Source organism: Kryptolebias marmoratus, linkage group LG6, assembly GCF_001649575.2.
Source record: "Kryptolebias marmoratus isolate JLee-2015 linkage group LG6, ASM164957v2, whole genome shotgun sequence".
Lineage (NCBI taxonomy): Eukaryota > Metazoa > Chordata > Actinopteri > Cyprinodontiformes > Rivulidae > Kryptolebias > Kryptolebias marmoratus.
The window spans coordinates 18,532,788-18,545,465 of NC_051435.1; the positions used below are offsets into that span (position 1 = coordinate 18,532,788).

The following is a 12,678-nucleotide window of genomic DNA, read 5'->3' on the forward strand; positions in this document are numbered from 1 at the left end:
GAGGGAAGTCTGGGTCTCCCTGCTTAGGCTGCTGCCCCCGCGACCCGACCCCGGATAAGCGCAAGAGAATGGATGGATGGATGGATGGATGGATGGATAAAGTTATTCTTTAAGTTTCGTTTGTACTGCGTTTAATGTTTCTCTTCTTTTCTTTGGTTGTTCATGTTTGGTTTTGTAGGGATCTGGAGTTTTAGCCCCTCCTTGGGGCGGCTCCTCCTACCCTTCTTTCCACAGGTGATCCAGATCCAGTTAATGAGGACTGCTAGTACTTAAGCCTCCAGCTGAGACCAGACCTTCGCTGGAGCATCGATCCTCCTGGGTTAGATTCTCAGCCACAGTTTCTAACCTAATGTGATTAAGTTACTGATTACGTTCTTTGTGCACCTTGACTTCAGGTTCTTCGCCACGCTACGAGATTACAACTATTACGCATACTTACCTTGGACCTCTGGATACTCACCTGGACAGGATACTGGCTTGTCGACCTCTGGATCACCTAACATCTCCATCTTCTCCTCCACGCTGCTGGACACCTCCTGGATCTGTAAGGACAAAATAACATTTAGAAGCCATCGTGCAGTGCTGGGCTGATATTAGGATTGGTACTCGAGACTCACCCTGTTCCTCTTACTTCACAGATCGCTCCACAAACCAATCGCACTGTACATACCTTGGACACCTGTAAATAAATTGCACTTACCTTCAGCTGTTGTTTCTGTGTCTGGTTTTGGTCTCGCTCTTGGACTAGTTACCCTGCGTTCTTGTCAGGTTTTGTTAGTTGGTTTTTTGCTCCCTGTGCCCTCTGTGGTCTCTTTCATGTTTCACTTGTCCTCAGTCAATCATTTGTTTGCCTGCCACGCCCATCTATACCTGCCACAAGTTTTGTAATCACTCACCTGTAACCACTTCCCCAAATTACCTTTTGTCTTTAAAACCTGGTCATCTCCTCCACTTTTGTGCTGCCTGGTTCCCCTCATGTCCTGCCGCTCCTGTTTCGCTCATGTTTGAATTTAGTTTGTGTTTTGTATTTAGTTTTTTCAGCTTTTATTTTTGTTTCTTTTATTTTCTAAATAAATTAGCTTCCTCTTGGAGCTTTAAATATGAGTCTGCACAGTGGGTTTGCCTCACTCTCCACCCCACCCAACACCCTTTTTTGTAAGGAGATCATTGTTTGCCATGGCCATAGGCTTTTGTCTCAGGTCAGGTGATAAAATGACAGGAGGAATCCCACAGCTGCCACCAAATTGCCATGGTATAAAAAAGTAAACAAAAAATGGAAACAAGAGGACCCAGCATGTTGGTTTTAACAATTTATTTCAAAACGAAATGTCAAGCAGAACATCCCAGGGATGTGACAGATCCAAGTGGTAGACTCTGTCTGACCTCAGATTGTCAGAGAGGGCTCATTTGAGCAAAGCTTATCAGCAAGACATGACACCACCAGTCTCATCATAACTGGAAAACCCTATCACTTAAGGGACAACAAGACCTAACATTGAAGAGAATAAAATTCATGTGGAAGCCGTCAAATTAAAATACATTGAGAATACATACTGTATTCATCAGCAAACAGCAAGTCTGAAAGGGACAAGACAAAGTAAAAGAAATATCATATCTCAATGGGACAACCTATATAAAAAAAGGTTATATTAAAAAAACTCATCTTGAAACTACTTTCTAAATCCTGATAACAGTTCAAATGAATGCTATTTCAAAAAATGTTTACACCACTAATAGTTTTGCATTACAGAATAGATATTATGATATTCCTGCAGGAAGTGCTTCAAGCTGCACTGGTTTAAAGTACCAGCTAGCTTCTGTTGCTATTTTCACTAATAACCACTAAATTATATGTTAAAATTGTGTAAAGTGAAACTGTTGATGGTGTGAAGGTTATAAAATAGCGTTCACTTGAGCTGCTGTGAAATCTTTGAGAATGGAGTCATTATAAAAGTTAAAAACACTACACCAGTATTTTTTTTTACTGTCAGCAGGCTACAGCGGCAGTGAGTCTACTGGTTGTGTACCAGTTTCTGGTTTAATATAATAATTATGAAACAGTCAATTCTAAGACCATGTATAAAGCACTTTTACTTTACAAAAAGAACTGTTCTTCATATAAAATTTGTTTATAGAAGTATGACCAATTATTGTCTTCCACAGTAGTTAGCTAATGCTCTATAATTTATAGTGTGTAATTGACTAATTGATGGTATTACATTATGTCATAAATGACACCAGGTGGGGGCGATGCATGAGGATGGGTTGCCTGAGCCAGCAACAAAAGTAGTCACAGAGCTGAGTTTATGTGTGTAAAGTGGCCTGTGTGTTTGGGAAAAAGAACAAAAAAGGGAGTGGCAGAGCTTTATTCTAACCAGCCATACTGCTGTCCAGTGTTGTCAACTGAGCAACTTTGTTGCTATATTTAGCAAGCATTCAGACCTCTCTAGCAGCTGTTTTAAAAAGAAGTGACTAGCAACACATCTAATGACTTTTTCTGGTTTTATTGGAGACATTTGGAGAGAAGGACTTGAAAGCATGTTTGCACAGCATCCATTCCCACTGCAGTCAGAGCACGACATGCCCNCTGTTCTGACTATAAATGTATATGTATTTTTTTTTCTAAAATAAATCCTTGTTTTAAAATAACTCCATGTGTCTCTTTTGGGTCACTTTTGTTGATCTCAAGCCTGGATACAGGAGGAGAGTTGGAACTGTGGCATTAAAAAATAATAAAAAAAGAGTCAACAGTAGAAAGTTGGTGAGTTTTACTCACTTTTTGTTTTTCACACAACATTATTCCTCTCTCCCACAGTGTTTATTACAATTGCATGCATATGGCCAACTATGCAAATTAGGTGATGATGTCATTTGGCGACTTCTAGCGATCTTTTTTGACAGCCAGTACTTTCCTTCCTGGCTACACTGCTGCTGTCACTTAGCTGATTCTGTTGGCTTTAAGAACATGGAGCTGAACTTCCTCTGTTTGACAGAAGTGATAAACCAGTTAGGAACATTTTCTCATTTTTCCACAGGAAAGACAGAACTAATGTGTGAAACGGGCTGCAGATGAAGGTGCAATGCCACAGAAATTATACGCGCCACCAATTTGGCTAATTAACTTTGACTTCTGTTACTACTTTTAGCACCACTGTTACTACTTGCCTTAACAGTACAGTTAATATTTCCTCTAAGTGCTATTATGATGTATGTTCATCTTTTGGCTGTTCCCTTCTGCAGGGGTTGCCCCATGAGTGAAGTCGCATAAAAGATTTGGCAATTGTTTCCCGCTGGATGCCCTTCATGAAGCATCCTGGAGCCTTAGAGTTATGAGACCACAGCACTGACCACCGAGCTACTGCAGCCCCCCTACTATTATGATGTATGCATACGCAAAAATACAAGTAAACATGAGCACAGCAAAGAATCTGACTTTGAATTTAAAAACCACCGGAACGAAGCCAAACTTTTTCGAAGTTGTTTTTCATGGTGCATTTTTATCTTTCCTTGTTTGCTCCAGAGTGTGAGAGCTCAGAGACCTCAGTGTGTTGGCAGGATGACACTAAGTCAACAGAGCTTGTTGCAGTTTGTGAGGGAGGCTTGGGAACAAAGATAAGTGCCTCTTAACATGCTGCATTCGAAGAAGAGCTCAGGTGTCAATGAGATTTCAAGCCCCCACTTTGGATTCTGCATAAAGAAACTGTGCCACTGAGTTTGTGAGAACATAGCGGTTAAAACATGAATATGATGTTGTGAATGTCAAATACAGCTGTCTGATATCTTAGTTCAACATTCACAGCTGAGAAAATACAAGTAGGTTCTCACAGTGTAAAACAAACACATGTCAAACTGGGTTTCTGAAGATCAACTCTTCAAAAATGTGAACATTTTATTGCGTTACAGAATCCCAAGCATCAGTACATTTCTGTTTAAGGCACCGCAGCAGCATCCTATCAGCAGACAGACATGTAATCCAGTGAGTCACAATCTGCACCCTGAATCCTTTTCAGCTCTGAAGATGAAAGAACATTGATTGAGCTGATATAAGCTTCACGTGAATATTGATGTAAGTCATTCTCCTGCATCTCTCTGTCCTTGGACCATCAAATACTCCCACAGTCACTTCAGCTGTGTTCACACTCTGAGAGATGAACAAAAATATCTCAGCCTGAGTTTGAAACAACACATTTATGGAACAGAACATATTCATAGTTTCAATGCCAATCATATTTGAAATGGGGTAAAAAAAAAAAAAAGTACTTTATCTTCAGTAAATGTAGTTGTTTCTTTGCTGCAGTCTACATGTTTACAACAAATGTCAAACCCTTTTAGTACATCATACTAACATCTTTCAGTACCGCTCTGTAGTTGCTTCAATGAAGGTACAATTTCAGACAATAAACAAAACTGGAGTGAATAATTTCTAGTTGGCTGTTTTGTGCAAAATTGAAAGAAACAAGTGGAACACGAAAAAAATAATCCTGCCAAGGTAAAATAGCATGAATGTGCAGTCAAGAAAGCTTGTTCTGATGATCTGCTTACATTTGACTGATTTCTGAGGACAGATACAGCGAGTCATTATAATGTTGATGAAGACAATCTAGCAAAGAAACAGTACATGTTAGTACAAATGAGCTTCAGGTATTTTACTAAAACAACTACTAACACCAGTGCAAGTAGTTTCTATGCAAATACAGCAGACCATCAGCAGGGTAGTGATCTTCTTTAGGATCTCTTCACACTGGATGGCAACCCAACTACCTTGTAAATAAATCAACCAGACCATGGACAGCCTTTGCAGGATTCTGGTGAGCCTGATAACCTAAAGCTCTGCCTCCCATTCTGCTCTTAGAAACTCTAGGAACCACAAGTAAACCTGCAGTCTGAGAGAGCAAAGTGCTCTGTTTGGAAAATATGGAACAAGAAGATTTTTAATGTAAGATGGAGCTTGGTTGTTGAGAGCTTTGTATGTTAGAAGTAAGATTTTAAATTTTATTCTGAATTTTACAGGGAGTGGAGAGAAGCTAAAACTGCAGAAATATGATCTCTGCTTCTCCCATCAGAACTCTGGCAGCAGCATTTTAGATCAGCTGAAGACTTATAAGAGAAGTTTTTTTGGACATCCAGATAATAAATAATTTGATAGTTCAGCATGGAAGTGATAAATGTGTGGATAAGTTTTCTGTGTCACTTTGGGACAAGATGTTTCTAACTTTAGTGATATTACAAAGGTGGAAGAAAGTGGTCCTGGTAACATTTTGAATGTGGGAGTTAAACAACATATCCTTATCAAAAATCACTCCAAGGTTCTTTACATTAGAACTGGAGGCTAAATAAATGCCATCCAGGGTATTAAGAATGTAGGGGGCTCCCCATTACGTGTGATTGGTACACAGAGTTTATGCACAAAACGTCTATAGCAAGATTATGACGGTTTATTATCATGAAGGAAGCACATCATGACCTGGGGCTTGCATGAACTAGTTATGAATAATTTTAAGCCAGACTGGCCACACTGGCCTCATACCCAGTCTAAACCTATTTGGTGAGTACTGAGAGCATAGTAAGGTCATGATTACCTTTGCACTGAAGAACCTTTTCCAAATTTGCCGTGATCCAACCATGTACTTAATATTTTGTTGAGGATATTCAATTAATAAAAACTATAAACCATCACCTTCATTGAATAAACTCCACCTTTACATCAGTGGCATCAGAAAGTGCTTAAGGTGTGTTGAGTCTTTCAGCAATGGGTCTTAGTGGTTGCAGGTGTTTATTACCTTCAGTTCTGATTGGAAACACAACACTCCTGCGCAACCTCGGATTTTCAAGGAGGTTGTTTCCTTCAAACCTGCATAAATGGGCACACTCCACTTTTTTAAGAAATAAATGTAAGCTGACAGCAACAACTCATGTTTAAGCTGCAAAACTGTCAGCAGTAACTTGCGGAGAGAGAGAAAAAAAGACTTGGTCATCTCCCTTTCTGCAGCCGTCAGCTCACTCTCAGTCCAGCTATGTAGACTGCTGTCCACTGTCCACTCCTGAACAATGAACTAGCCTACTTGAGAAAGTCTTTGATTATCAGAAACAATCAGGAACACACCCTGCAGGATACCATGCAACACCATTATGTCATGTTTTGTAGCAGTCTTTTTAGTGTTAGTTGCAGAGCATATTTCCATTTAAATGGATTTATTATATCAGCAGTGGGAAAGAAATAGCTGGTTTTAGTGGGTCATGTAAACAAAACCATCTAAACACTGTATTTGGTGTAAAAAAACAAAAAAGGAGATGGTTATGGTCTGTGAGTTTAGTTGTATTTTTTCTTTATTTTTCCCTCAACTTCTTCAGGTTAAGTTTTGTCATGGTTTTATTGGACTTTAGGTTCAGTTCTATTCTTTTCTAAAAACCAGAAGCCCCATAATTACTGTTTGTTGTTTCACACCTGAGTTTGTTACTGATTACCTCACAGCTGTTCTTAATTTGTCATTTACTCCACCAGTGTGGCCCCTAGTTTTCAGCTGTGTTTTTCAGATCCTCTGTTTCCTCAGGCTCACAGAGCCTAGAACAAATGATAGAAATAGTTTTTTATGCATTGGTCTGAAGGGTATTTCATTTTGAAAATGACAATTTCTGTTTGCACTTCTTTCCTGTGTTTGCCTCAGTCAAAGTGGCTTTTCTTGCAAAAATGAATAAAACAAAAACTTTGCTGAAAAACAGATTTTTCACATGTGAGATCACAAAACACGTGATCTCACGTGTGAAAACATGTTAAATTGTTGTAAGTTTGGAAGAAGAATCACATTTTCATTGGTTAAAATGTTAAACTTGCGAACATTTTTATTATACTGAAGTTGTTATGCTTTTTCAGCATGAGATCACATGGAAAACGCTAAATTCATGAAGCTTTTTTGTAAGGGGACTTTGTGGGAAAGTTGTCTTGTATGAAATCAGTTTGTGAAAAAGAAAAGATTGGGCACTGCTGATGTAACATACTCGTGCAGGGCTCTAGAGCTTGCCGTTTTATTATTTCCCTGGTAACCACTCTAATCACTACATATCAATAAACGTAAACCCCATTTAAATTGTTCAGAGACTAGTGACATTGATTGAATGACATCTGCAAACGCTATGAGCAAAAAGGGATTAGTAGTTAGGATTGTTGATGAAGATAGAACATGAAGTAGGAGCTGAACTGACATTTTCAGTTCAGCTTTAAAATGATTTATTCTTTTGATGGTGAAATATCTACTTAATGTATGCACTTGTTCCTTTGCACTCTCAGGTGTGAAGATCTACTAAAAAACCCACAATGACCTGAGAGACGGTCACATCGAATGAGAGCTTGAGGAGGCGAAGTCTTTTACTATGATTTTATTTTCTGATAAAAAATGAATCAACGTATATATATATATATATATATATATACATATATAAACTAAAAGCAAATAGAAACTAATATGGCTGTCAGCTAAAACAGGTAAACACTAATGCTTTCAGCCTAATAAAATGTTTTCTTCTGTTCATTATTCTGCAGTTAGTTTAAAAGAAAGCTTTTATGAGTGTAGCTGTGGAGCTCTGCTGGCTACTGCTGGGTCCTCCATACTTATCATCAAGCCTACTTGAAAACTACTTTCATCCTTCGACTCTAGAAACAGTCAGGCTGGTAAAAGGATTGGACAAGTTGTTTTCCTGCTGTTCTCTCAGCTCCTCAGGGGCTCTGCTCCTGACAGGACATGGTGCAGCATGGACTCAGAGTATTACAGCATCAGTATGTTTATGTAACACGTAGATCTATCTATCTATCTATCTATCTATCTATCTATCTATCTATCTATCTATCTATCTATCTATCTATCTATCTATCTATCTATCTATCTATCTATCTATCTATCTATCTATCTATCTATCTATCTATCTATCTATCTATCTATCTATCTATCTATCTATCTATGCTATAATGAGACACACTTCACATGATACGAGATGAGCTACTGGTGCCACAAAAACAAGATTTAAACAATGTTTTTATGAAAAAAGTTTTTGCTGCAAATTCAACTGACTGGCCTCCCGTCTGATTTGTTTTGAGGTTTTTCAGATCTTAGAGCGGTTCTCTTTAACTATACATGACCTTCTCATTAAAGCTGTGGAGGGGGTCAACTCATTTTCACAAGTGGCCAAAATTAAGGACCCGATTAGGGGCCAAGCTTTATTTAGTATTTTCTTGAAATGGTTTTTCAGATTTCTTTTGTTAAAATATTCATACAGAATTATGGACTAGTTTTTCTTAACATGTCTTTTTATATCAGTAGAACAAGTAGAGTTTACTGGAAACCTTTTAAATAAAAGGCCTTTTAATGAATTCCTATGTCTTTTTAATCATTTTGTTAAAATCACTCGTACTATTTGTAATGATAACATTTTAACACAGGTAATCAAAACAGCATAAAACACCTAAATACAAAAATTAAACATCTGGTTTCATTTATATATCACAATGAGGATTTTAAAATAATATTCAGTCAGTGTTATTTTTAAATTCTTGTGCTGTGGTAGCTCGGTGGTCAGTGACACAGTCTTGTAATCCTGAGGCTGTGGGTTCAAGCTCAGGTTACGCCAGAAATAATATCTGGTGTAAAGCATTTGTTAAACCTTCTGGGCGAGTTTGTTTACTGTGGTGACCCCTGCAGGAGGGGGAAACCAAAGGAAGATCAGATCAATATTTTCCAATTTTCCATCAAGCTTCAAAATTATACGTAGATTGTTGAAATTTGGCGATTTATCACTTGGCCTGGCAAGGCAGGCATTCTGACTCATTTTGCCAGCATTTGTCACATATAGTTCAAATGTCTGAACGCATTGTGATTTTTACAGAAACATCAGCAGACCTGCTGTCACCCTGATCTGACAGCCCACTGAGTGACGTAGCTGGGTGTGTATCTGCATACAGAGCGGGTGATTGACATCCAATCGCCAAAACATTAAACCGGCCAGGTGTGAATGCCATCAGTCAGTGCTGACCACTTGCAGTCAAATCACCTGAGACGAATTACAAATGACAGGTCTGAATAGCCTCTGAGCTCCTGGTGATTTAACTTATTGTAAGATGTTTGCATTTGATCCAAACTATTAAGGCAATGGATGAAGTTACTTTTGTTTTTTTTAATTATTCATGTTTTTGTGTGCGAGTGTTTGTATGTGTGTGCGCGCTTGCACAATTGTGATGTGTTCACCTATTTTGAGCCAATACAGTCCTGGTAGAAATTTATGATGTAGAGAAATGTCATATTGGCAGCAGAGCATAAAATAACTTCTTTAAATTCATTCAACAGACCTTTTCAGTCTGAATTCATACATTCTGTTCATTTGCACAGAAACAGAAAACATGGGAGTTTACCAAGAAACACAGTCTCCTATTCAGGCAGGATTTCTTTATGTTCAACCAAGAACACTGTGTTTTGTCTCCTGCAGGCAGAACAGGGGGGTGGTAATGAGCTTCTTTGTTTCTTTACTTCATGGTTTTAGTGTTTGTGCTGATTGTTGAGCAGTGGAGGACGATGATCAGCTGCATCCTGCCAAGGAGCGCCTGATGACCTCTGAGTAAACCTCATCAGTTTCTCCCTGAGGCCAAACAGTGCCGGAGCTCAGAGCCGGCTGCTTGTTGGTCGTGTATCACCAACAAAATCTGCTTCCAGCATCTGGTGATGCTCCACACATCACATCGTGAAGCAGGCTGGAGGAACAGACCCCGAATGAGGCACACTTGTAAGATATAGAACCTGAGATTGAAGAAAAAGCTTCAGCTGATCTAAATCTAATGAGAAAAAAAAAACTTTATAGATAACGTGAGGCTGGGATTTTATTAAACTCTTGACACCATGAATGGTAAGCCTGCAGTCCACTGGTTCTGTGGTCAGGAATTACACAATCTTGTGTGTGTGTGTCTGAGAGAGAGAAAGAGAAAGAGAACAGGTTTTTATTTCTGGAGGAAAGAATCAGCCAACATAAGACAAAAAATGTTTCCTGGAAAAAAAAGAAATATTGAATCTGATATTTATCTGTCCACTGCTGAAGGCAAAGAAGATAATGACCGTACTGGTGTGTGTGTTTGTCTGTATAGCATTAGCAAAAGATCTCCTGAACCAGTGGACAAGTTTTAATGAAACTCTCAGAAAGTAATCACTGGTAGACAACCCCATTCAAGATTGCCGCCATAGCTTAGCAAACTTTGCAAACATAAAAATGGATATAACTCAGTCAATTGAACAGATATTGAACTACAATTTAGTGTGGTAGTAGCTGCGCATAATCCCCAACACATACATACATAACATTGTGCAATATTCTTGCTTAAAATCATGGCATTAGCTCTTGGATTCAACCCTGTCTGTCTGTTAGTAAAATATCTCATGAACCACAGAACAAATTGCATTGAAGCTTTCAGATAGTAATCACATCTACGACTGATTAACTTTTGGAGTCAGCTTCATTCAAGATGTCTGCCACAGCTAAGCAAATCCTGGAGGACAACCTGATGCTGTCTGCATAAGAACTGTGCTGTAGCTCAGTCTCTCCCTTCTCACCTGCTGAAGCTTGGAACGTCTTCAGAGTGCTCCATCCCCTGATTTGTACTTTTCAAAAATCTTTTCTCTGAGTTGAATTAGAACAGTCATTTACAGGGGGGTGAATATTTATGCAATCACTTATTTTACATTACATATTTACATTTAATTATTATTTATCTGTAAAAGATTTCATTTCACTTTGACCCTGAAGAAGGTTTATTTTTTCAAGATTTTGTGAAGAAGGACAGTTTCTATTGACCATGATTAATTGACAGCATAAAACATCCAAGGGGGTAAATACTTTTATGGGCACTGTAATTCCTGCTTCAAGTATTTTAGGGAATCAAGCAAAGGTGTTTGGGGAAAAAAAGCATTTAAGCCAATTTGAACTGAGTCCCAATGAGGGAAGGAAGCCTCAAAGATTATTGACCTAAAAACACAAAATAAGTTTGCTGATAACCTGATGTGTTTCTTTTTTAATTAATTTTTTCAGGGGTGGGTCCAATTCTTTAGCAGGGGTGAGTAATATGACCCTAATTAAAACCTGTATCCACAGAGCAGCATGTCTGTATAAAAATCTATAATACAGTAAAAAGTGAGTCATTAAAAATTTAAAAATTTACTTTAAGTAAAAGTGACTTAGCTACTGTTTTACAGCAGGAGGGCGTCTCTCCTGCGGTGCACAAAGAACAAGAGGAATTTATTTTTTGTTTTTTCTAAAATAAGCTCTTAAATTAAATAAAGCCTTGTAATTTAATATGCAGTTACAAAGTAAAACATGTACACACAATATTTAAAACACTTGGAGAGAATAAATTGTCCTTTCAGTGCAGCTATGAGGAGCTGAAAGTCTGAGTTTTCAGAACCCCAGAGGAGGATTTCTTTTGGCCTGATTCGATCACCATGGTAACAGAAACTGAGGTGATGAGTTTGAGCCTGGTTAGATCACCATGGTAACAGACAGAACTCATCCCCTTTGCTTCAAAGCAGGTGATGAGTTCAGCTTTAACTTGAAATGTTAGTAAAAAGCTCTGTTTGTGCACTTATTGTTTTCTTCACGATATCACAAATACAAAAATCAGACTGAAGCAACTTTTATACACTCACAGGTCACTCAGTTAGGGACAGGTGTTCAATTGCATGTTAACACAAATTAGCCAAGGCAGCAACTCAATGCCTTTAGGTGGTGAAGACAACTTGCTGAAGTTCAAACTGGACATCAGAATGAGGAAGAAAGGAGACAGAAGAGACTTTGAATGTGGTGACTTTGTTGGTTGCAGATGTAGGTCTGATTATTTCAGAAACTGCTGATCTACTGGGATTTTTACACACAACCATCTCTAGGGTTTAAAAGAATGGTCCAAAAAAGAGAAAACATCCAGTGAACTGCATTTGTGTGGACAAAAAAGCCTTGTTACTGTCAGAGGTTAGAGGGGCAGACTGGTGTGAGATGACAGAAAGGCAGCAGCAGCTCAAATAACCCCTCTCTTACAAACAAAGGAATACCATCTTTGAACTCACAACACGTCCAACCTTGAAGCGGATGAGCTACAGCAGCAGAAGGCCACACCAGGTGTCACTCCTGTCAGCTAAGAACAAGAAACTAAATTTTCCACAGGCTCACCCAGACTGGAAAAATGTTGTCTGGTCCGATGGGTCTGGATTCACTGGACTCCAACGGTCTCAACAGCCACCAGATCTCAATCCAATTGAGCACCTTTGAGATGTGGTGGAATGGGAGATACACACCATGGATGTCACAAATCTGCAGCAACTGTGTGATGCTAACACGTCAACATGGACCAGAATCTCAGAGGAATTTTACAAATGTCTTGTTGAACCCATGCCATGATGAAATAAGGCAACTCGGTGGCAGAAAGGGTTCAATCTAATGCTAGCATAATGCACCTAATGGCCAGTGAGTGTTTATCATTGTAGTTATACCCGCTGCAGTCAGATTCAAAACAAGCATATTGTCAGATAACACGAAACAAAAAATATTTACTGTCATTTTAAAAGTCAGTCAATGCTCTGCATTTAGACACTGATCAAATGTTGGTGATTTGATTTTCAAATTTAACCACAACACAATATTTATTCAGGGATATATTTT

General features: G+C 38.6%; 1 long non-coding RNA gene across 1 annotated transcript; it reads left to right on the forward strand.

The window, feature by feature from the left end:
* Positions 1–260: 260 nt before the first annotated feature.
* LOC119617085 lies at positions 261–1,102 on the forward strand. The gene is made up of 3 exons (XR_005233264.1): positions 261–319; positions 396–544; positions 639–1,102. It is a non-coding gene; the product is annotated as an uncharacterized LOC119617085 (long non-coding RNA).
* The last annotated feature ends 11,576 nt before the right edge of the window (positions 1,103–12,678 follow it).